The following is a 23,194-nucleotide window of genomic DNA, read 5'->3' as shown; positions in this document are numbered from 1 at the left end:
GGGCTTTGACCCGTAAATAACTGAAGGAGAAGCAGATAACAACAGAGCATCTGCACGAGGGACGCTGTGCGTTTCTCGTTAGGAAAAAGGTAAAGCAACCAGAATTTAAAAGCGTTCCAATTCACCACTCCACATGTTACCAAATTGCTCTGCTATGTTTACTTATTTGGTGCGTGAAGCCATGGAAGGGGTCATACTCCCAGCGATTGTATCATTCTTCTGCCAATAAAATGATTCAGCTCCTGTGCTTGTACACTAGGACAAGGACAACAGTCCCATTAAATTGGCTAGCAGCTTGACTAAAGTGTGCAATGAAACATGCTGACAGTGAGGGCAAAATATAGAAATATCTCATCAACCCTTGACAGAGCAGAGGTGAAGTGGAAACTGTGATTCATTACTCTGTTAGCTACTCTGTTCTCACATGAAACATGTGCGTAAAAACTCAGCTCGGAGTCTTTTATCTTCAATATGGCACAGATATATAAATGATTTGCAATAATAAAAGCCGAGCCTGGACCCTTTTATGTTTGGAAATGGTATTTATAAAGGATGAGCGTGTGTGGAAAAAGTGTGCGAGTCTGACAGTCTACATTTCTATAAATACTTTTTTTTTTTTTTTTTCCAGGAGTTCAAATCTGATATGGTAACGAGGACAGTACAACAGGATATTTCGGAATTGTTTCTTATGACTTAACTGGCAACTGAAGAGAATTTTAAGACCCGCCCCAATTAAAATAATGTTTTTAACATGTTCCTGCTGCAATTTTCTGATAATGGAGGACATATATAAAGGAAATTAGGCGTAAAATTGCATTTCTGAGTATTTCTTTGTTCAAATTGTTGTGACTCAGGAGCAGATGCAAATATACTGTTTGAGAAAAAAAAAGAATATGTGTTACATAGAAAATTTGCTGGGTGGGCCACAAGCTCCTTGCTCTGCTCCATTCTGATGCATCCACTTGCAGACAAATACATCTATGCACGTCTTTTTTTTCCTCGTCTGAGCGGGAATCTGGCTCAAAACTGTTCGGCTGGATAGCTGGGATATTGCTCGCCGTTTTTCTTGCGCCGTTTACGTTAGCTTGGGGGTGGGAGGGGCCTGCCCACAAGCCAGAGGCAATTTTCTAATGTTCTACTGCTGCTCTTTGGAACTTTATCCTAGAAAATGACAATGTAGGCAAAAAAAAAAAAAAAAAAACAGCAAAATCATAGTCAAAAGACCAATGAGAACGCTTTTAAAATTCATCAAACGATGATCAGAGTGGGTCTTCTATCTTGATGGCATCAAAAAATTCAAACAACAAAGAGAACACCATTACATTTATCAGTTACAGATAAACTGCAGGGAGCTCTAATGTTTTAAATCTATGTCTTCTTTGTTTTGCGTTTTCAATACAAAGCTTTTTTTCCGTTTTAGGATCAGTTGCTCTAAATTTAACTTCTCAAGCTTCTCCTTCCTTCTTTCGCATATTTCCTCCCACTATTTTTCATACTGAAAAACTGCTTTATTCTAAGTGACCTCAGTGCCTCATAGATTGTAAAATCCTGTCGCCTCTGTCATTTTTGGGGGGCAAAGGGAGGTAACGATTAAGAAGAGGATCTAGTGCTTTTTTGGAAAGTGATGGCCATGCGTAGTTTTTTCTATGTGAGGTTTCATCTGTAAAAAAACTAAACAGAAATCTGCATTTGGCACCACATATTAGAACACAAATGAGAAAAATATGAGAGTATGAAGCCAAAACAGATAATCTAATTTCCATCAGTTTCATTCCCCGGACCATCTGTTGCAAAAGTTCCTCAGGTGTTGCAAAAATATCTGATTCTGGTCAAAAGACAAAAAAAAAAAAGAAAACCCTCACAGAGAAACCTAACATAAAGTGAATAATATCCAATACATCAAATATTTTTTTCAAATGTATTCCTTCATCTTCTGGAAGACAGCATGCTGATCAAGCAGCAGTGATAAAGTCCAAATGCACAGTCAGAAAATGAAAAACTGCTTTGGCGGGAATCTCATCATCTTGTCCCTCATTCAAAGCGCCACGCAGCGACTCGTACATGTGCTTCAGAGCGCATTTGCGTGCACCTGTGTGTGTGACACATGTAAAAATGTGCAGCGCCATCTCCACTGCAATCTGTCGTAAGATGAAAGAAACGCAGCACAGTGTTAATAACGGCGCTTGTGTCAGCTCAGGCGCACACACTTCCTGTAAATTGACCCCGTGGTCTGTTGGGGCCGCTGCCTTCAGTCACCAAACACAACGGGACAATAGAAATGGCAGGGAGGTGGTGTGGGGGTGGGTGTTAAGGAAGGGCAAAGAGAAGGTGGGAGTGATAGCAGGGGGGGTCTCTGTAACGCATACTTGGGGTTGTGTGTGGGAGTGTGTGTTTGTGATCTTTTAGCCCACAGAACACAGTGGATTCTCTATCATTCTCCTCTCAGATTAATATCTGAGGTCACCTCTCTCTGATCCTTCTTCTCTGCAGGCTGTTTTCACACGTGTGTTGCAGCTCTGAACCACCGCTGCTTTTATGATCTCCGTCTGTGGGTCCACCTGCGTAGCCACGGTCCCGGCTCCTCTCCTGTCCTCACCTCTCTACCCTCCAGATGCTTTTTAGGAAATGAGGCGTCCCTCGAGTGGCTGTGGGGAGGTCACTGTTCGGGTCACAGCAAGTGGAGGCAGGAGGTGGGGGGGTGACACAAAGCAGTGCGAAAAGTCTGGACTATGTTCTGTGATCCATGTGATCCATGTTTTCAGATTATTCCTACGTTCACACTGGACTTGGAAATGTGCGTTCAAGCGACCACTTCCAAAGAAAAGTCTATTTAAATGCACACCCATGCGCATTTCAGACTCGGCATTTAAAACTCTTGTGTTCATGTGTCTCCACACGTTTTTAAGTCAGTTTTCAGGGTCTACATAGAACCAAAACTAAAAAAGGGTAGAAAATGTGCGGCAAAGGAACACGCGTTAACCCTTGTGCTATCCTAGGCACTTAAACATTGGGAGTTGGGTCATCTAGACCCACTAGACAGTGCTCTAATCCTTTTTTCTTCAATTATTTGTGAACCTCAGTGGTGTCCATGGATTACATTAAATCTTTCCATCTTTATCCACCTTTGTCATGGTAGGGAGAACACGTCAAAGTAAGGGTGGGGTCATCTAAGATAGCACAAGGGTTAAAACAGTTGAACTTTTGACCAATCTGGGTCTCGATTTGGTAGCGACATATGGGTGGCGTCCTTTTTAATTCACGGAAGTGCTAAATCAATATAAAATTAATAATTGCAAAATGTGTTCTCGGCCAGAATTATATGACACAAAGCCTTTTAAATATCAGAATAGAGCTGAGAAAAAAAAAAGCCTGGATAAAGATTTGCAGGATTTGCACCGCTTTGGCATTTCACACCAAACCACTTTCAATTGTGAGTACCTGTGGTAGCACAGAGTAGCGACAGTCGCTACTCTGTGCTACCACATGTACATGTGTCTGTAGCATTAAAGAAGGCCTCCAGAATAAATCGAAAATGTATCCCCAACTAGCCAGTGCAGTATACATGTCGAAAAAGACGCCAAATACTGCTATAAATAGTTAACCTAAATGTTTAGCTACATGCTAAAGCAATCTCATGACAGCTCAAAGTGCTTAACTAATCAAATGGTACTCTTTACACATTTTAGGCATTTTATGTTAGATGCCTGTCTCTGATGAAGACGTGGGTCATTTGTAGTATAATTAGTGTTGACTTTTGTTTAAAAAATTTTTTTGCAATGACATGGACATGTTGTATTAGTTGTTTTGCTATTTGTTCATGGATTACAAGTTGCATCGTCATTGCAATATTGATCACTGCTTTTGCAAGTTTTTGTCATATCGTGCAGCCCTATGTAAAGGTATCATCTATAGCACATGGCATCCCAATTTACCAGGAGGTGCTCAGTTTGTTTCTAAACCCCCAAGACACCAATCCGATGGGTTCTGATGACAGCTGGGGGGAAGGGGGGCCAATCCATGGGGGCCCCACCCCATACGAGACATGTCCCACTGGATCCATTCTAAACATTTCAGCAGCAGATCCTCCTGAACAACCATAAACGGCCTTTGTTCTTACTGGTCAGAGCTCCTCTTATTCCATATTTGGCTTTTTCTATAAATGTTTTCATTTTAGGATATAAAGAAAAACAACATTTGTACCATTCTATTTAAGGAAATTTAACTTTTGGGTACAAATTTAAGTTTTGTGACACAATTTCTTTTGTTTCAGTTGTCATTGATTTTTTTAAAACTATTACTTATTTGTGTTTAAAGTGTTGTCTGACCTTTGTGATTTCATGAAGCTGAGATTCTACGGCTCATTTTAGGCGAATACTTTAAAATAAATCCATCTTGAAAGCAGCAAAAATCAAAGGAGGTTCACATTGGAACAATAACTATAAAAAGAAACACTATAAAGTTTAAGAGGACAGCTGATTCTTTTGAAATAACAACTATAAAGGCTCTAAAATGGTTATATTTGGGATCATATTCCAAAGGATTTATTAGATCATATAACATTTATCAGCATTCACACTCCAGCCTGGAACACGTATTCAGCTCTGCTGCAGAAAATGACACTGAAAAGATAAATTACATGCATGATTAATGCTCTGCTTGCTGTTTCTGGCTACCTTGTTTATGTGAGCTAATTAATGGTGCGCAAAATATCCTCCCTTTAAAATGGAACGCTCCTAAAACCGAATGACCACTTAACTTGCGAGAGCCGGATGTGACTTGGTGCAACAAAGACGTTGGGATAATTTACTGTTAATAGTGTTGAATTCCATGGAACTTACTACCAGTGCTTTTTTAGTGCTGGCATCAACAAACTGAAGTTTAGTCACACAAAAATATCAATTAAAAGTAGCTCTAAAAAATATTTTCTCAGGGGAAAAGGACATTATATTATTTCTCTAGAGCAGAGTCATTCAATTACACATTTAGTTTGGCCCCATTGTCAAAAATCCACATTTTTCCAGGCCTGTTAGCTGATAAAACAGGTTAATACCAAGATGTTAACCTTTTTATGAAAGATAATCTAGCAGAGAAAAGGTCATTTCCTTATTTTTGTCAGCAAACTGGACTAGAGGCTCAAAAACCAGAGCTGGGCCCCCTCCTGGACATTTGTCTGCCTTTACAATCATGTTATGAAGCTGCCAGCAGATCTTTCTATGGTCGCTAACAATTACAATACCAAAATAATGAATGCAACCTCGACTGATTCAATTCCCACTGAAGCAAAAGTCAAACCCGTTCTGACAATCAAAGACTTTAATAATTAGTTTGATGACTGAATGCACAACACAGTTAGAGGTAGTGACAACTAACAAAGCTTTGCAAAAACTGGGTGGTGCCATAAAAACTTTTTTAGTCTTTTAGAACAATATTACTTTTAAAGTATTGTGGGACTATATAAGGGGTGGGATTATATAAATTCGCTTCCTTCCACTCCCTTTCAAGCAATATTTAATTTTAGATCTAATTATCCTGAATTTGTCACGTCCTTTGTGTGAATGTATAACTGATGATTTTAATGTTTTTTTGTGATTTATTCTTATTTGATTGCTTGAAATAAACCATTTCAAATCAAATCAAAAGTGAAAATATAATGCTTAACAACTGGGTTTAGGACCAATCACTGATACCTTTGAATGTTCGTTGATTAGCATTAAAATATTGACTTCATAGTAATTTTCAACACAAATAGACACTTTATTTGGTGTGTGCTCCTGCAAAAGGCATATAAATTATGGCAGCCAGAAGTCGACATAACATCTGCATTTTTTATAACAGATGAAAACATATTACTGGACTGGATTCTCTGTAAGTGTAGCTGGTGTAAACCATTGACCGTACACGAGAATTGGACTGAGTGAACTCTCCCCCTCGTGTTCCTAACAGGAAGTAACCCGCTGGTTCCAAAAAGTCAAAATCCATTGATCCTTCCATTGAGGATTAAACAGCTGTTACTCAGTCATTCTATTGGTCAGAATAAGCATTCTTGCTCTGCAACATCTTTTTATTACCATGTTCTTGCTAATCGTAATTTTTTTTTGATGATATTTTTGCTGCAGCTCAAGTTATTCAACTTATAAATTGACAAATAAGATGCCTCAATAAAAGTCAATGGTCTGGCGTGGAACGTAGAATGTTTGATTGACAGATTCTCCTCAACCAGTTTTCAGTAGTAGGGGTGTAGCCTTCTAACATGCTCACTTCTGATTGGAGAGAGCGGTTGCCATAGAAATGTAGACGGTAACAGACCAATCACGTCTTACTAGGGATGTCTGGGTCCAACATGACGGCAGAAAAATGGCTGCAGAACTGACTTCCTTTGTTGGAACTGGAAGTAAATCATTTTCTGTGGGTGATGCCACACTCACTCTGTCCAGTTCTATATTTAGACTCAATGGTGTAAACAAGTTTTATGTTATGAAGTGCCACTTTTATTTTTGAAGGGTTAAAAAGAACATACCTGGGTTCTGTGTTGCATTTATGGACTAAAGGTGTGGGAAATTCTGCGTAGATTTTTGCACTTTTTTTTTAAAATCAGCACTGTTTAAAGTGATTTTAGTCTGGGACAATTTGAAAAAGTCCCGCTCTAGGGCTTAAATAAACGCCACACTTTGCTTGTTCACTTTGTGTTCATCAGGTCAGTGACTTCAATGAGGGTCCTAAAAACAGTCAAAGCATCAAGCCTGTGCTTGCATGTCATGTTTGCATTTTCTGTCGCAGTACGACCAAAAGTTTCAGATTCATTTCAGGCTTTCAGGCGTGATAACAGCGTACTACTCACCGCCTGGTACACATGTCAGACTTTGGTTGGGATTCAAGCAAACCTCAAGATGGTTGAATCAAAAGACAAAGACCAAACTGCATTAGAAACCTGCTGTGAATCCAGATATCAGAACTCTGTCAGATGTTTATGGACGAGCTACAATGAGAAGGTCACCTTCGTGCACACAATGAACACAATGCATAAAACCCAATGCCTCTGTCTGTGAAGTGGCCTGATAAAACCCTTCAGATCTGAGATTAAAGGCCACATTTCAATGAAAACAATTTTAAGAGGGACTTCAAGTTGCTTAATGCGTTTGGAGTCTTCATCAAATCACACAGGAGGAGAGGCGTCCCTCCTTCACAAAGAAAGAACGACACAGACACACACAGAGGGGATAAAACAGCAGGTAAAAATACTGCAGCAGTCCAAAAACAACAGAGCGAACCCATCCCACACTCACACACGCACAGCGCTCCTTTTAGCCCTTATCTGACTTCTCCAGAAAATGAAGACGGACGTTGTGCTGGGAAAATGAACCATGAGCACCAGCAGGTGGTGATGAGTGTATGTGTCCGTGAGCTTCTTCCTGTTTGTTTTCAAAACCCTCCGTTCCTTCACCAGTTAATCCATTACCAGAGCCCCAGTTTTGTAAAATAAAATTCTTTACACGTGGTTTAATTTGTAACAATACTGATCAAACGGGATTATTTTCCTTGCTTTAAGCCTAATATCCACTTTTAAAAAGAGGTTGATTTCTGTGCTTCATCTTGGGCTGGATGCTGTCCCGTTATGAGAACAATAGTGATGGCTGACGAAATGTAGGTGCAAATGACGGCGATCCAGTGAGTACAGGTCTCCAGATAAGGCTTTCTTCTCGCAGATGCGGTGCGGTTTCATCTCAGGAAGTTCAGAATGAAATTCTTGATTCGAGGGACTCCTGAACTGTGTTAAAAGACAAATGAAACAGAGGGAGGCAGTGGAACTAAGAGGATGGCTGTGAGAGAAAGAGGAGCAGAAAGGAGGAGTGATAAAGGGAATGCTGTGTGCTGGCGAAACATCTGGACGCGGCCTTTGATAAGAAACACTTAGTCAGCAGGCACCTCATCACTCAGCTGGCTCCCTCTCCTCTTTCCCAGTCTTGTGTAAACCCGTCTGAATCCTCCACTCTGGATTCTTGCTGCTCTGATATCACGTCGTTCACGACAGGAGTGGAACATTGACACATCGCCGTAGTGACTAGCGTAACACAAAAGGTCAGGACTGTTGTAGTAGGCAGACACAAAAGTCCACAAGAGCACTTAGTGGGGTGGAAATGACAAAAAAGGGTCACACATGGAGCACATTAACTGTATTAACAAAGTTCAACAAAATACCCATTAATTCTTCTTTCTCCTAACTTCTGGCATTCTTAAGTCTGCTTTAGAAATGTATTCCCGAGGTTTCTTTCCTTTGATTAATTTACAGAACAGCAACTATTAATCTTACTAATAACTGAACAAATTAAATGTCAAGATGTAGGTGTTTAAAAAAGCAAACAATGAAAGGCAGTTTTGTTAAGGATAAGGTGGCATTTACTGAAAACTAAGGGTTCTGAGGGACGAGGCTCCGACCGGCCCAGATGTTGAATGGAAAAGAACCATCAAAAAAACCACGACATCCTAAAAAAGTATTCATATTTTAAATATAATAAATTCTAAGATAAAACACAATTAAGTAAGAATAAAAACTCGTAAAAGAAATTTCCAGTTTTCCAACTACACACTCAGTCTTTCTCAGATTTTCCTCGTTATTAATACTTAAATCGGAAAAAAAGGTTGTTTATTTGCTACACTTGTTTAGAAATGCTGGACTATTACTGTTGCATCTAATATACTTTTCTTTGATTTTTAATAATTATTTGAAATTTTCAAATTAAATGTTCACATTCTGACAAAGTTTTAATATCTTTATTTATCACTTTAACAACCCACTCTGAGGAAAATGCTGTTTTTTACATGTTTTTGTGGCTTTTTTCTGATGATAAAGGACATTCATAAAGAAAACTATGATTTAAATTGCATTTCTGAATATTAATGTAACTGAAAATTGGTATGATTCAGGAGCGGACTAAATAAAAAAATGCTCTTGGAAAACGATTGAGTTTGTTCCCTCCCAGCCAGCAAGGCCAAGTGGGCCCCCATTCGGTTTAAAAGTGGGCAGAAAATGTGGGCCCCGAATGGGTCTGTCCGCAGTTCCTGTGGTGGCCCCCACCCTGCTGGCTGGGCTGCTCCGCACCATTCCGATTCAACCACATGCAGACAAATGGATCCATGTACGTCTTCAGTTTCCTTGTTCGAGCTGGGATCTGGTTCAAACCTCTACAGCTGGATGGCTCCAATATTGCTGGCCGTTTTTGTTGCACCTGTATTGTTAGGTTGGGGTTGTGAGAGGCTGTAAGCTAGTGGTAGAGCATGTAAACAGAGAGCTCTCAGCAGCACGGGTCTGGGTTACTCTGCACCACAACTCAAGTTCTAAAGACCTACTGCCGCTCTGCAGACACTATGTCTTAGAAACAACACTTTTTTTTCATTTTTGCTAAAAAATACAGCATAATCACGGTTAAAAGACCACTGGGACGGCTTTTACAAGAAAATGATTGGAGTGAGACTTTAGCAGTCTTTCTGAAGAAATAAACATGTCTTGCCATTTTTTTTTCTTTTTTCTTCGATTTTTCAAATGGCAAAAAAATTTTTTTTTAAATGAACTGTAAGTGTTATTATTGGAGTCCCATACTCGACAAAAGACGTTAATCATGTAGAAGCTATGAAAGCTTCTTCTAACTCGTTTTACCAATAAACTGAACGGTAATCCTAGAAAATTCCAGGAATATTTACTTCAGCTACCTGTCTACTGCACATTCAAAGTGAATGAAGAGCTGCTGTAGAACCTTAATGGGAATAGCTTAATTTAGAAAAAAGTTGAGCTTTTCTAATCCTTCAAATGCACCGAGTCATGCAAAAACAGCTGACTTTTCCGCAGTGGGTCGCTGAGCTGTAAAGCCTTAAAGACCCGCAGCACGCTCAGGAAAGGTGATGCAATCAACAATAGGGCCAACAATCTACAAAAGTGTGAAAAATAATCAATAAAAAAATCCTATGGAGCTTGTCATATTTACTGATTGAAAAAAGCAAGTGTTAAACAAAAAAAAAGGAATTTTTTCAATGAAATTATAGCTTTGAGTACTTTACGCAAAAAATACTACTTAAAAACCCTGCGACAGACTGGCGACCAGTCCAGGGCATCCCTTGCCTACGCCCAAGTGGCCGGGATAGGCTCCGGCAACCCCGTGACCCCGAAAGGGAATAAAACGGTTAAGAAGATGAATGAATGAATGAATACTACTTAAAAAGGGAATTGACTTATTGATTTTAACATTGACTATAATGCAGAAGCCCCTCATGGATGAATAATGGGCCTGTTTTGTCAACAAAACCAAAGCAGTTGAAGGTTAAAAAGCTGCTCTTTTTCAACCGCATGTCTGTTGAGTCAAACTGCCGAAGCTTGCAGCGCATCCGAGTCTAAAGGGTTAAAACCTTTTTTCCCCTTTGAATTAATGAGAAGGGATGGAGCTGCACTCTCCCACAGAGAGCTGTCAATGGGACACAGAAAAGTACAAATGCATACAAAGTGGAATTTGCTCCATCAGACCCGTGTGAGAGACATCACGTAACGCACAGATTGATTTCTTTTTTTCACTTTTGCAATTTTGATTTTCGGTGAAAATGAAAACAAGGTCGAGATAAAACAAGTTCTGCTGCTGCAGAGATGCTTTCTTCTTCTTTTTCTGTTTTTGTTTTGATTCTGTTATAATCAATTTACCATCAGAGATGGACAAGAGGATCTACGGCAGCCTTCCTTTGCAGTTTCTGTGCCGGCCTCTGTCTGGCCGTAACGCTGGCCGCTGCCTGCTCGTGCACGCAGATCTCAAATAGCTCCAAACTGCACATTTCGCTGAACCTTCTGAAATAAAGGAAACAATTTTCTAATTTATAGTCCCATCTAGAGTAATGCAGTCCATCAGAAAAATTACCACAGACACACAATCACACACATATACACAAAACTGTTTCTGCAAGGACAAGCTGCTGTCTTGCATTTACTTCTTAACTTCTGTCTCAAAGGGACGTCCTTGCACTGATGACTTTTATCATCTCTTCTGGCTTTGAAACCTTAAAGCACACTTTTTTTCTTCCAAAGCACATGCACGTACAGTTACAGACCCCTATATTGCAGACACTCAATCTATCTCACACAACTCTCTCTCTCAACGGCCTTGTTGCTAGGAGATCATGCTCTATTTGTGGAGGGAGAGCAACAGTAAGACATAGAATGAGACGTGCATGAGCGTGCACGTGTGAGGGTGCACAAAAAGTGCAGGAATGAGAAAATGAAAAGAGTCAAGTTCCTTAAAAAACAAGATGAACCACGGTGTACAATGTCTACACACACACACACACACAGTAAATAACACAACCAACTTGTTCCTCAGAGTTTGACCAGAAACACAAAACTGCCCAGAACAATGTGTGTGTTCTGGCTGCACATGCATGGCTGCTCATGTGAACGTGTACATATCCCAGCCACGAAATGAATGTGTGTGTGTGTGTATTTATCCAATGGCAGCCTTGCTGGGATCCAGCAGGTCATATAATGGTTGGTTGGCCACATTGTCTGCCTCACTGGTCAGTTCTTTACACACACTGTCCCCTTAATCTGCAAATACATCCATTATAATCTGATAAAGCCTACAAAGAGGGGGGTGGGAAAAAAAATAAATCCTCATCTGAGACAATGTGACACAACGTTACATCCAGAGGGAAACACAAGCAAACATTCAGGACACCTCAAAACTCTTGGATCAACACAAAACTGCAGCATGAAGCAAGGCTGGATACAGGCACGGGGCAGGGAGGGGCAAACGTGATGGCCTGCAGAAATCCACAATTAACTAAAGAAATATAAATTACACAAATAAAAAAGGCGAAGCCCGTCAAATGCAATACTAAGTTTATGACTAAACAGTTAAAAGGAGAAGAAAGATATGTGGATTGATGAACTGATACTGTGATCGCATGGTTTTCTAAGAATTTTAGGACCTTGGAGGGATATGACACCCCAAACTCTGAGCACACACAGACTTGCCCCCCAGGTGTTCTACCCACACGCCACAGTGGTGCTGGCTAAATCCGGGCCCATCATGAAGAAAAGTTCCAATTTTTACTGGAATGCAAAACCTAAAACAAAAAATGTAAGAATGATAACAAACTCAAAGGGAAACTAAAAGGGAAATCTCCACTTGAGTTACTTTACTGCGACCCTCCAACAGAAGCCCAACAGTGACACGCCGAGCAGAGAGGAGAGCCGAGTGTCTCAGCAGTTCTTTGTCGAGCTCATTTGGCTTTAGTGCAGAGTAGGAAGGATCAGCCGCTGCGCTCAGTTTTAGGGGATCATAGGTTCTTATGGAAACAACGCGGAAACCTCACCTCCCAGCGTCCCAGTGAGGGATGATCGTCCTGCAAATATTTGGATGAGAAGTCTTAACTGTATTTTCTGGGACAGCTTGTGGGGTACTTGATATATTTTAAGTGATAGCTGTGCCTTAAAATCAGTTTAAATTATGAGCTTGTACAATTTTTTATACCGATTATTGAGGCTGCGTGATGCAGGAAGCGGGGGGGGGGGGGGGGGCATAATAACACAGTAGAGCGCCTCATAACTGCGCTGCAGAAGAGTCACGCCGCTCGTTTTTTACTTGTTTTTGGGTGTGTTGTTTGTTTGTTTTACCCCCTCTCCATTAATGTAACCACCGGTGGAATGCAGCAGCTGTCTGTGCTGCTTGACTGACTGCATTGTCTTGCACAGTGGTTGGTCTGGAGCTCATAGTCCTTCTAATCCACCAACACATTCCAGGGAGGCAGAAGAAAAGCTCAAATGTGTGCCCCAAAAGCACATGAGGGGGAATATGAGACGCGAAACTATAAAAATAATCTTCAATGGGTCAAATCCGTGTGACACTCAAAAGGAAAAACTTTTTTTCCCCCCGCCTTAAATTTTAAACGTAAACAGACTGCAGTGGTGTCAAACACAGCACCTGCTATTAGGAATAAAGTTTAGAAAACTGGTTAGAATAATTATTTAACTTATTATTTAACTTTAAAAAATAACAAATTTAAAATTTGTTAAATAACAAATTTGAAATTTGTCAAATAGGTGGGACCAGGGGCAGAGGCACAGGGGAATCCACCCCCATTTTAGAGTAAATTAGTTTTATTATTGACAAAGATAAAAAAAAAATAAAAAAATCAACAATTCAAGTTTTTGAAGCAACAACAGTGGCCCGCCAGCTAAAAGAACTGCTGTTTTAATATAAATAATAATTCAAACGTATTTTGATCCTTTTATTTGTAATTTTTCAATGTCTTCTGCCCCCCGCACGGCCCCCCCATATCAAATGTTCTAGCTCCGCCACTGGGTGGAAATGGAAATTTGACACATTTGTGAACTAACATCTTCTGATATTTCCTTTATTTGTCCAATAAAAATTCCTTTTGAACCGCAATTTTATCTTTATTTTCTTTAAAAAAAAGTCCCCGTACCTGTGCATACATGTTATTTAAAGTTTTATAGAGAACTTTGTGGCTGTTTTTGAGTAGCTAATTGTAATATTTTGAGATACATTTAATTTGCTCTTATTTATTCTATGGTGAAAATAATCTCTCAAAGGACCAAAAAAAGTGACTTTTACTTTTATAAAGAAGCACATCAAAAGGTGCTTCACGTCAGTTTACACAAAACTATCTATAAATTCCACATGAAAAGAGTAAATAATTGTGTATATTGCTCTTCTGACGTTTTATCATTCCAATCATCCCACAGGAATCTTAATCACTAGCACGTGTTCGTCTTTGTACGACTGTCTCTGCCCTCCTTTCTTTACGATCTGCGTCCCCGCTCGTTTTTAGCCGTGTTTCCTCTCTCAGTGACAGTTTAATTCCTTTAATCCATCACACACTTCCGTTTCTGCCATGTAACTCACACGCACGCCTGCAGGAGTGTCTCAAAATTTATGTTTTAAATAGAAAAGGTAACTTTGCAGGGTGAGAGTGGGGAGGAGGGGGTGGTGTAACCGGGAGATGGCTGCAAAGAGGAGAAAAAAAAAAAAAAAAGACACGGAGACAGCCCCACACACACACGCTCCTACAAAGACGGAGAGAGTGAGTGAGAAAGCAGAGGAATGCAAATGCGTGAGTCTGGAAGTGATTAGGCTAAACGCAAAGGCCCATCTTCTCTTTTTGCACCCGGAGCTGGGCAGCCGTCCGACCCTCGCCTCACCTCGCGCGCGCAGACGCACACATCAGCACGCCTTTCAAAACACTTTATGCTGAAAGCAGAGGCGTTAAATCGGGCTAAAGCTAAATCAGATCAACCAGCGCTTCCCTGTGTACACACACCTTTTCATCCTTCTTCTAAATTCTCATCCAAACAACACAGATGAAAAGCTTGATAGTCCACTTTAGGAAGAGTTCTGCGTGCCTCTCAGCTTCATTTGTGAAGGCCTCTCCATGCATTTCATGGTAGCTATGCTTTAAAAATGTGCACGTGCGCTTCTTTCCAGAGAAACCATTTCTCAGACATCATCGCTTGTTAGCTTACGACTCAAACTTCCCTCGTAAGCTTCCAGGAGCAGGCTGTCGGCTCTGTGCATGAGCAGAACCTGGAGTACGAGCAGCCGAGAGTGTGTCTTCAGAGATAGCTGGAGGAGAGAGCGCCGGTCTGAAGACGTGAGGTGGACTCCAGCTGAAGAGCTTTCACGGCTGCTGCTTCTGCCAGACGCGTGCAAAGCATGAAGTGTGTGGTTGAAAACCGATGCCGAGGATTTCCCCACCCTTCACTGCAGGGCTTATTGTAAAATAATGACCATAATGCATATCAACTCTGATATCGTCCCGCTCAGTAACCGTCCACACGTGGGATCAGATTCAAACATCTCCAGCTTTTATGCAAATCCGGAAAAAAAATGTAGCGATAAATGAAACACCGGTTGTTCCCTCGGATGTGTTATCGTCATCCAGAGTCTATTTTGTCTGCAGGACAGATTTGACCTTTAAAGGCTAGCGTGAAACTTGCTAGTGTAAATTCAATCCAGCTGTCCATCTCCAAGCAGAGGATCAAAGCCGTCTAAATGCCATAGTCCACCCTCAGGAGATCTCTTAGCGGGCACGAGTCCTCTTTCCTTGATCACGTCATCAAAACTACAGCAGAGGGACAACGGCCCCCTGGTTCAGGAACACGATACCAACTTATTTCCCCCTCCTCTAAACTCATCATGACCTTAAGCGTCGTGTGTTTGTCTAACTAACTTTTATGCAACACCAGAAGTGTTTTGTTTTAAATAATGTGACGGGAAAATCACTAATGACTGAAGATTTACCAAGCTGTGTCTTTATTTTATTGTCCTGGTCTGGTTTAGGAAAGATTAGAAGGCCTTTTTCAAACAAGGCCAAGGTTGTGACGGGTTAAGAAAATGAACAGCTTTCACACTGAGGCACCATGGGAATGACTTCTCTTTGATCCCTTATTCCTGAGAACCGATGACTGACAGCAGTTTGTCCAAATGTTTTCTTCTAATGGTTTCAAAATGGACTGTTTGCATAATAAAGGATATCATTTAAAAATGAAAACATCCCCGTCATGTTTGTTATAATTCAAATAAAGAAGAAATTGGATCCAGCTCAACATGAAGCCTCCTGGTATGACTGCACCACCCAGTGTGGACTGTGCAAAAAGAAAATCCGGTTTTGTTTTTTGTTTTTCTGTCATTTAAATACCTCAAAGCAGGATGTATTTTAGACAAACTAAATTAAAGATTTTTTTATATAATAAGAAAACAACTTTAGAAAAAGCTTAGGTGGCATTATCAGAGGAAAAAAATCGGGAAATGATGAGGAACGCAGAAAAAAAACACAGTGAGGATAATATATGAACTTAAACTAGGTGTAAGAAGACAAACACTTGTCTTTAAGCATCTTTGGCCACTTTTGGGATCTCTGGATCTAAGAAGGCCCAGTGCGCCAATGTTCCAACACGCGCGCGCGCTGGCGGTGTTGTTCAGTCAATGGGTTTACATTCAGTCAGTGGATTCAGACAATGACAGGCAGTTGACTACAGACCATGCAATTTCCCAAGACACACACTGATCCACAGCGCACGCACGCACGCACTCGCGCGCGCACACACGCATTTCTGCCACATTGTGGAGCTGGTAGAAGAAAAGAAAAAAACAACTGCATTCAGCCGTCTACCTTGTCTGAGTGAGTACTCCAGTTTCGCCCGGCTTAAAGGGTTAATGCTTCCAAAAACACATAGGCTCCTTTCAGTCACGCATGAACACTCGGAGTCGCCGCGTCGCGCAGAGAAAAGGGGGGGAACCAGCGAGACACAGCCGCGTCTGTCCTCCTGCGCCTCTTCTCGTCCTTCTTGTGTTGGAAAAGACACAAAGCCCGGCTTCCACGGATCTGCTCTGACTTCTCGTGTCGGCTGTCGGAGGGCTGCCTCAGTCTTCTCTCTGACTTCTTTCTCTCATGTATTCCGCTCCATGGGAGGGATGAGGGATGGAAATTAAAGGAGACCAAAAAAAAACCCTTTTAGTGTTTTTTCCCTTTTTTGTCTTTCCTGTTGTTCCTTCCAATATGAAGCAGGAATCTGTTTTCTGTCCCTCCGTTGGAGCCGCGTGTGTGCGCGCCCGTCTGTGCGTGTGCTCCTGCCACCTCTGCTGTGCGTGAGAGCGCCGTCTCTCTTTTTTCTCTCCTTCACTTCCATACATCAGGGCTCTCTCGCTGGGTGAGCCGGGAGGGGGCGTGCCCACGGCGTGGAGAGGGAGCGCACGGGGACACGGGATTGGCCAGCCGGTTGAGAGGGCGTGGGTGGGGTGGGGGTGCGTGGTGCATTTGGAGGCTGAAGGTGTAGCCGCTGCGCGCAGAGAGGAGAGGTGGAGGAGGGCCCCGCTCCGGAACCACTCCTCCTTTTCCTGCATTCTTTCTGTGTGATTTGGTGAAGGAGCTCCGGCGCTCATGTGTGCGCGCGGGCGCGCGGCTGTGGTCCAGGGCAGCTGTATAAACCAAAGGTACTTAGTGGGAAAGAGGAGGCACAGACTGGGCTGGAAGAGAAAAGGAGATCCGCAACAAGAATAACATGAAACATGCAGAAGCACACATGGCAAACAGGCGGAGCCGCGTCTTCAAGGACGCGCAAACCTGCAGCCATGAGCTCCAATTTTTTTTTTTTAAATACAATTTAAGAGAAGGTTAATGGAAAATGCTCCATAAAAGAATGTGGACATTCAACAGAACTCTGCTTTCACTTTACTGTCTTTCATATTCTCATTTTGACACAGATCCATTAACTAAATCCAAACTTTGATGTATTTAAGAATGTGTCTTTGCTTATTTGAAAACCTCTGAAAACAATAAACATTTGAGTCTGGAAAAGGTCTATTTCAAGCAATCAAAGCAGAAGTAAAACTATACATAGATGTATACCTACAGTCAAACTACTAATTACCACGAATTGTTTCTTGTGGAGAAATAGTGCTACTTTTCTGCACATCTCAAACCTTATGTTATTGTAATTAAATCAAATTATTTTAAACCCTAAACAATGTCAGAAAAAACCCCAGATGTTTTAATACACAAAATATGATTTTACAAAGAAGTGAATATGGAAAAGCCCTAATTTAGATTCATTTAAATGATCCTCACATGAATAAAACAAAATGTGTGTCTGCAGTTCTAGGCAGCATACTGTTAGTCCTTTCAGCTCTGCACAGGCAGGAGTGACAGAACATCGCTCAAAGGCACAATGAATGATGGGTAATTCCACAGCTACATCCATGTAAATCCACAGGAAGGTATACATGAGGTTTAGAACAGACAGGTCACTCCGGGGTTCAAGACAGGACACGAGGGACATCTGTTTTCTCTTTAGACACATTTTTAGTATTCCCTTTTAAAATCAAATCTGAAGAAATAGTCAGTAAATAAAAGATTAGTATGACCGTTAACAAACAAACAAAAAAGAATAATTTTTTTGCACTCAAAGCTACTCTCCTGTTAGGATGTGTTCAGTCCTGCCTACAGCTTTTCCAAACCCTTTGAGGAATTTTTGCAGCTTCTTTTCCTCTTTATTTTGCTTTTATAAAATTCATATAGACAGAACATGAAATCAAACTCAAAGTGCTCACGGATTCAGAAGAGAAGTTGTCACAGAATAATCGGTGTGTGTTTGTCAGCATAAGACGTCACACGGTGAAACCACGACACAGCGCCGCCTTTAGTCATTACAGTCGGAGCAAAGACGAGGAAAAGCAGCACCATGAGAGGAACCTCATCTGTGCACCAATATATTTATTACACATTCTATGCATGTGAGGTGACGACGGTAACATTTCATGCACAAATAGGGTTTTAGTTTGGTCCTTTTTCATGAGCTGGACTAATGATCAGCATGAAGAAACCCAAACCTTAACAAAACAAAAAAATGAAGAAGAAAAAAAAACAATGGAGCAGGAGAGATTTAATAAAAAAGAAAAAAAGAGGGCTGAATCATTTTTAATTTTTTGCCATTTTATAAAACTGAACAGAAAAAGGTCAGATTTGATTTTAAAACCGGTCTAAGGAAAAATAGAACATTTCTTGGAGTTTTAACATCGATAACTACATACTATTACTATAAGTTGAAAATGTTATCCTCAGAGAGAAAGAAGCTTTTGCTTTTAGTCCCAAACCTCAAAGAACAGATAAATCTATGCAATCACTGATTGTCTACCACATTTGATGATTTCCATCCCAGACAATTTTCTTTTAGAAAAGAAATGTGCTTCTGACCTGGTTTGTGTTTTGCTGGTAAATAGGGGGTCATGCTCTGTTCTGTTCACTGAAAACTGTCTAATCTTTCTTTTGAACTCTTGAAAAAAAAAAGGATAATGTTCTATAGGTGCATACTGTAAGAGGCAAGGGTTGACCTGATTAGATCTTATGCCACAGTCTGTATTTCTACTGTGTGGTAGCCAGACTTTGCAGAAAAAAAGGAAAAAAAAAGACTTTTCAGAGCAGAGTCTGGCAACCCTGTAGGTGTTTTCTGTGTTGCTCATTTAATTTAATTTCCCCCTTTATTCCTGTTATGTCCACACTTATCAGTGTAGTGTGACAAAAGTGAAATACCTTGTTGGTATCAAATGAGTAATCAAGCATTAACACAAAATATAAAACTTTTTGTTTTTTGTAAAATCATTCTTTACCCAAACTCTGGTACAAAAGCACATGAGGGTACATTTAACGGCTTTAAAAGACAACAATCAGATGAAAAAATAAAGTTTAGAACAAATAACTAGGTTAAATCTAAATCATAAATGTACTCGCACACATGGTCTTAATACTGTATGAATCTTTACATCATTATCACGATCTGCAAACGAAAGCTAATATAATAAGCATCATTTTCACAGAGGCTAATGAGTTATTGATTGTGGCAAAGAGGTCGCTGGCAATGAAAGGACTATTTCAAATGTGGGATGTCATTCATTTTTACTGCTTGAATTTTTTTCCTCTACTACCGTAATTTCTTTAGTTCATGAGTCAATTATATTAAAATTTGTTATGTATTGAATTATATTAAAATATGTGCTACTATATGTGACTGTGTTTGTACTGTATATATGTGACTTTTTAGGACAGTTTATTCAATCATTCATCTTCTAATCCGTTTTCCCTTTCGAGGTCATGGGGCTGCCGGAGCCTCTCCCGGCCACTTGTGGGCGAAGGCCAGGGGACACCCTGGACAGGTCGCCAGTCTGTCGCAGGGTAGAGTGTCCACACACACTCACATTCACACCCAGGGACAATTTAGGTTGACCAATTAACCTATGTAGCATGTTTTTGGACAGTGGGAGGAAGCCAGGGTCCCCGGAGAGAACCCACACATCCACGGGGAGAACATGCAAACTCCACACAGAAAGTTCTGGTTCAAGTCCCCGGCTGGGGGACCGGGGGCCTTCTTGCTGTGAGGCAAGAGTGCTAACCACTGCGCCACCGTGCAGCCTAAAATAGTTTAGTGATAAGAATTTAATTGTTTTATACTATGTTTTGGGGCCCTGCGACAGACTCGCTCACATGTGGCCGGGATAGGCTCCAGCAACCCCGTGACCCCGAAAGGGATAAAACGGTAGAAAATGAATGAATATGTTTTGGAAATGTGGTTGTAAGTCAGATACATATCTGATTTTTCAATGCATATGTATGCATATATATGTATAATTTGTCACTTGTGCAGCACTCATCACAAGTCTGTGGAAATGGAAGGAAGGAAAACCAAGATTTTCAGGTAATTATTTTCTATATCGCCCTTTTGAACCTTTCTATGCTTCTTTACTTCCAAAGCACACAAAAAATTGAAATCGATTTAATGAAAAATAGCACTTTCACTTATGTGATACGTTTTTTTTTTTAGCATGTCATCATACATGTCATCATACAGCACACTTAAAGTCCCAGTTTGTTGACACCTGACTCTAATACAGATTCAAAGGAAAATTTGGAAAATAAAAACCCAAAAACTTTAAAGATCAGAATTTTGCATCATGACCTGCACTTTGACCACGGGGACAGGCTCCAGCCTCCTGCTGGGGATTTAAACAATCCTTAAAAAGAAATCAATGAATCGATGAATCAATGCTTCACTGCATCTTTCTGGAGACCCATTCAAGTCCTTCTTATAGCTGGACTAAAGGCCTGCAAAAGCTGCCAAAGGGGCATCAGATTATTCCGGGAGACAGCATATATTGGTATGGCTTTGTAAAAATTAAAAAATAATCTATATACTACCACTGGTTTATGAAAACAAAGAGGGGGAAAGAACCTAACATGTTTCTGTGTAAATAAAAACAAATATTATACGTAGAACGTTTATAATCTAAGCTCAATGTTATGTTAACCAAAGATAAGCAACTAAACAAAATTTAGAAAATGTTAAACATAACTTTACTTAACTTGAGAAGGAACAGTTTATGCACCACAAACTTTAGACCCACTGAAGAGGATTTAGAGAGCTGGACTTACAATGTTTGCATTTGGTCGTTTATTTTGAAAGAACACTGTGCTTTATGTTTAGCATCATTTTCATTGTTCATTTTCAGTCATCCAAGTGCATTTTATGGCAGCAAAATCAAGTATCTTGATTGGTTTATTTAGGTATAACATGCAAAATATATAAGAATTCAACTTTTGTTAGATGCATTAGGTGTAATGCAGAAAATATGGGATTTAATTCAAATACATGGGCTTTACACGAATCAACTTAAAGTTATTATTACGCTTTTCTTACGTTGAGCAAATAAAAGTGTTTCTTTTATTCTAAGCAGTTTTCTTTGGATATTTCAACCTAATCAATGAGCATTTTCTATTTTCTAAATGGAATCGCCAAAACATCACTGTTGAATTAATCGCATTTTATTTTATGTTGTTTTTTTTCCACTTCTCTGACTAGAAAAAAAAAAGTTTTTTTTTTTACAGTTGATCACATGTTTTGCAATTGACCACATGTTTTTTACACTTTTGCAACTGTATTTATTTATTTAATATGTATTTATTTATTTAATACAAATCTCATTTTTGATAATAATTTTCATAATAATTGTATTAATCATTTTAATAATAATTTTCATAATTTAATATTAATGTCATTTTGATGTCCTTTTTGATGGTATATTATATAGATTATTTCTGAATGTCGTTTTTGCTGCCACAGATAAATGAAATTTCCGCATTGTGGGATTATTAAAGTTATCTATCTATCTATCTATCTATCTATCTATCTATCTATCTATCTATCTATCTATCTATCTATCTATCTATCTATCTATCTATCTATCTATCTATCTATCTATCTATCTATCTATCTATCTATCTATCTATCTATCTATCTATCTATCTATCTATCTATCTATCTATCTATCTATCTATCTATCTATCTATAAACCATTAATATTTACACATTTCCAGCTTCTAGTGAAAGAAACATCTACTAAAGCCATCATAATTCCCATTTAAACTGACACTTTTAACATTAAAATACACATAAAATATTTCCTTTTTAATGTTTTTTTCCCCAAGATGGAAATCTAACCTTAAGGTTTGATTGTGCAATGAAACATCTAAGGAGCCTTGATTCACTTTGTGTTTCAAACAGCTGGCATTTCTTGTCTTGCATTAAATTGATGGCTGGTGGAGTGAAATCAACTCTGTGTTATTCTTGTTCTTTTATAGAGCCGATCTGCATGTAAAAGAAAGCACAGCTGCTCTTTGTTGTTGATTTAATGTAAAAACATCGAAATGTTGCTTATATCTTTATGAAGATATGAGCACATACACAGTTTTATAATCTTTATAGACCATTTTAAGACTTCAAACAAAGATTGTAGTTTGGAAAATGTTGCCGTTTTTACTTCAACAGTGAACAGCGTTTTCCTCAGAGGTTGTTTTCTATTGAATGTAGCTTTTTGCATGACGCTCAGTGCTGTGGAGGTTACCTTGTGGTGCTGCAGGCAGCTAGAGTGGCGATCCGTGTGTAGTTTTCTATCTATTAACTGCAAAATACAACCAAACTTGCTAATTTTACTATTTTTACCAACAAAAATAGATGAACTCATTAATGTTCTGAGCATCAAACTATACTGTACACAAGAAGTAAAAAGTTTGTCACAAACAGTTATGTCCTTTACCTTGATGTTGGTAAATTAGGGGGGAAAAAACGAAAAAGAACTGAATTATGCTGTGAATTTTGTCTGTCTATTAAATGTTCTTCTGTTAAAGACCCACTCTGATTGTCTTTAAATCTATAATTCCCAGACATCCTTTAAACAAAAGCCAAAATCCATACACCTGTGTTGTTTTCTAGGACATAGTTTCTGCAGGGGTTCATTAGAAATTATTCTTTGAATTATGGGCGGGACCTTTGGTGCGCGGTAGGCCCGTCCCTACTTCCCATCATCCATCTGCTTACATGCTCTCTTGCTAACCTTCATCCCCATCACAACCCCAGCCTAACAGTACAGGTGCAAAAAAACTGCTGAGCAACATCGGAACCATTCAGCCGTACAAGTCTGATCCAGGTTCTAGCTGTCTAGAGCAGAGCAGGGAGCTTGTCCCCCCCCCCCCCCCCCCCCCCCCCCAGCGTATTTCAACATCACACATACAATCTTTTTCAACTGCATTTTTTTCATCTTCTCCTGATTAACAATGATTTGAAGACAGAAATACTCAGAAATGCAATTTTAAGCGT

At 39.8% G+C, this 23,194-nt stretch overlaps 1 protein-coding gene across 19 annotated transcripts in view; it reads right to left on the bottom strand.

Annotated features, from left to right (window-relative positions):
* tenm3 (teneurin transmembrane protein 3) overlaps nucleotides 1-23,194 on the bottom strand; it is a 709,086-nt gene that overhangs the window by 176,737 nt on the left and 509,155 nt on the right. For 2 of the 19 annotated variants that reach the window (XM_078946868.1, XM_078946874.1), the window contains exon 1: nucleotides 16,165-16,651. The exons of 15 other annotated variants lie outside the window; for them this stretch is intronic. The gene's annotated coding sequence lies outside the window, so the exon portion shown is untranslated. Of the gene's footprint in view, nucleotides 1-16,164; nucleotides 16,727-23,194 lie in introns of those variants that run through there. 2 more of the 19 variants (XM_078946876.1, XM_078946877.1) reach the window with 2 other exon arrangements.

The sequence above is a fragment of the Oryzias latipes genome, chromosome 1 (genome assembly GCF_053564925.1).
Source record: "Oryzias latipes strain Hd-rR chromosome 1, Olatipes_Hd-rR_3.1".
Classification (NCBI taxonomy): domain Eukaryota; kingdom Metazoa; phylum Chordata; class Actinopteri; order Beloniformes; family Adrianichthyidae; genus Oryzias; species Oryzias latipes.
This window is presented reverse-complemented; position numbering and strand designations above follow the sequence as displayed.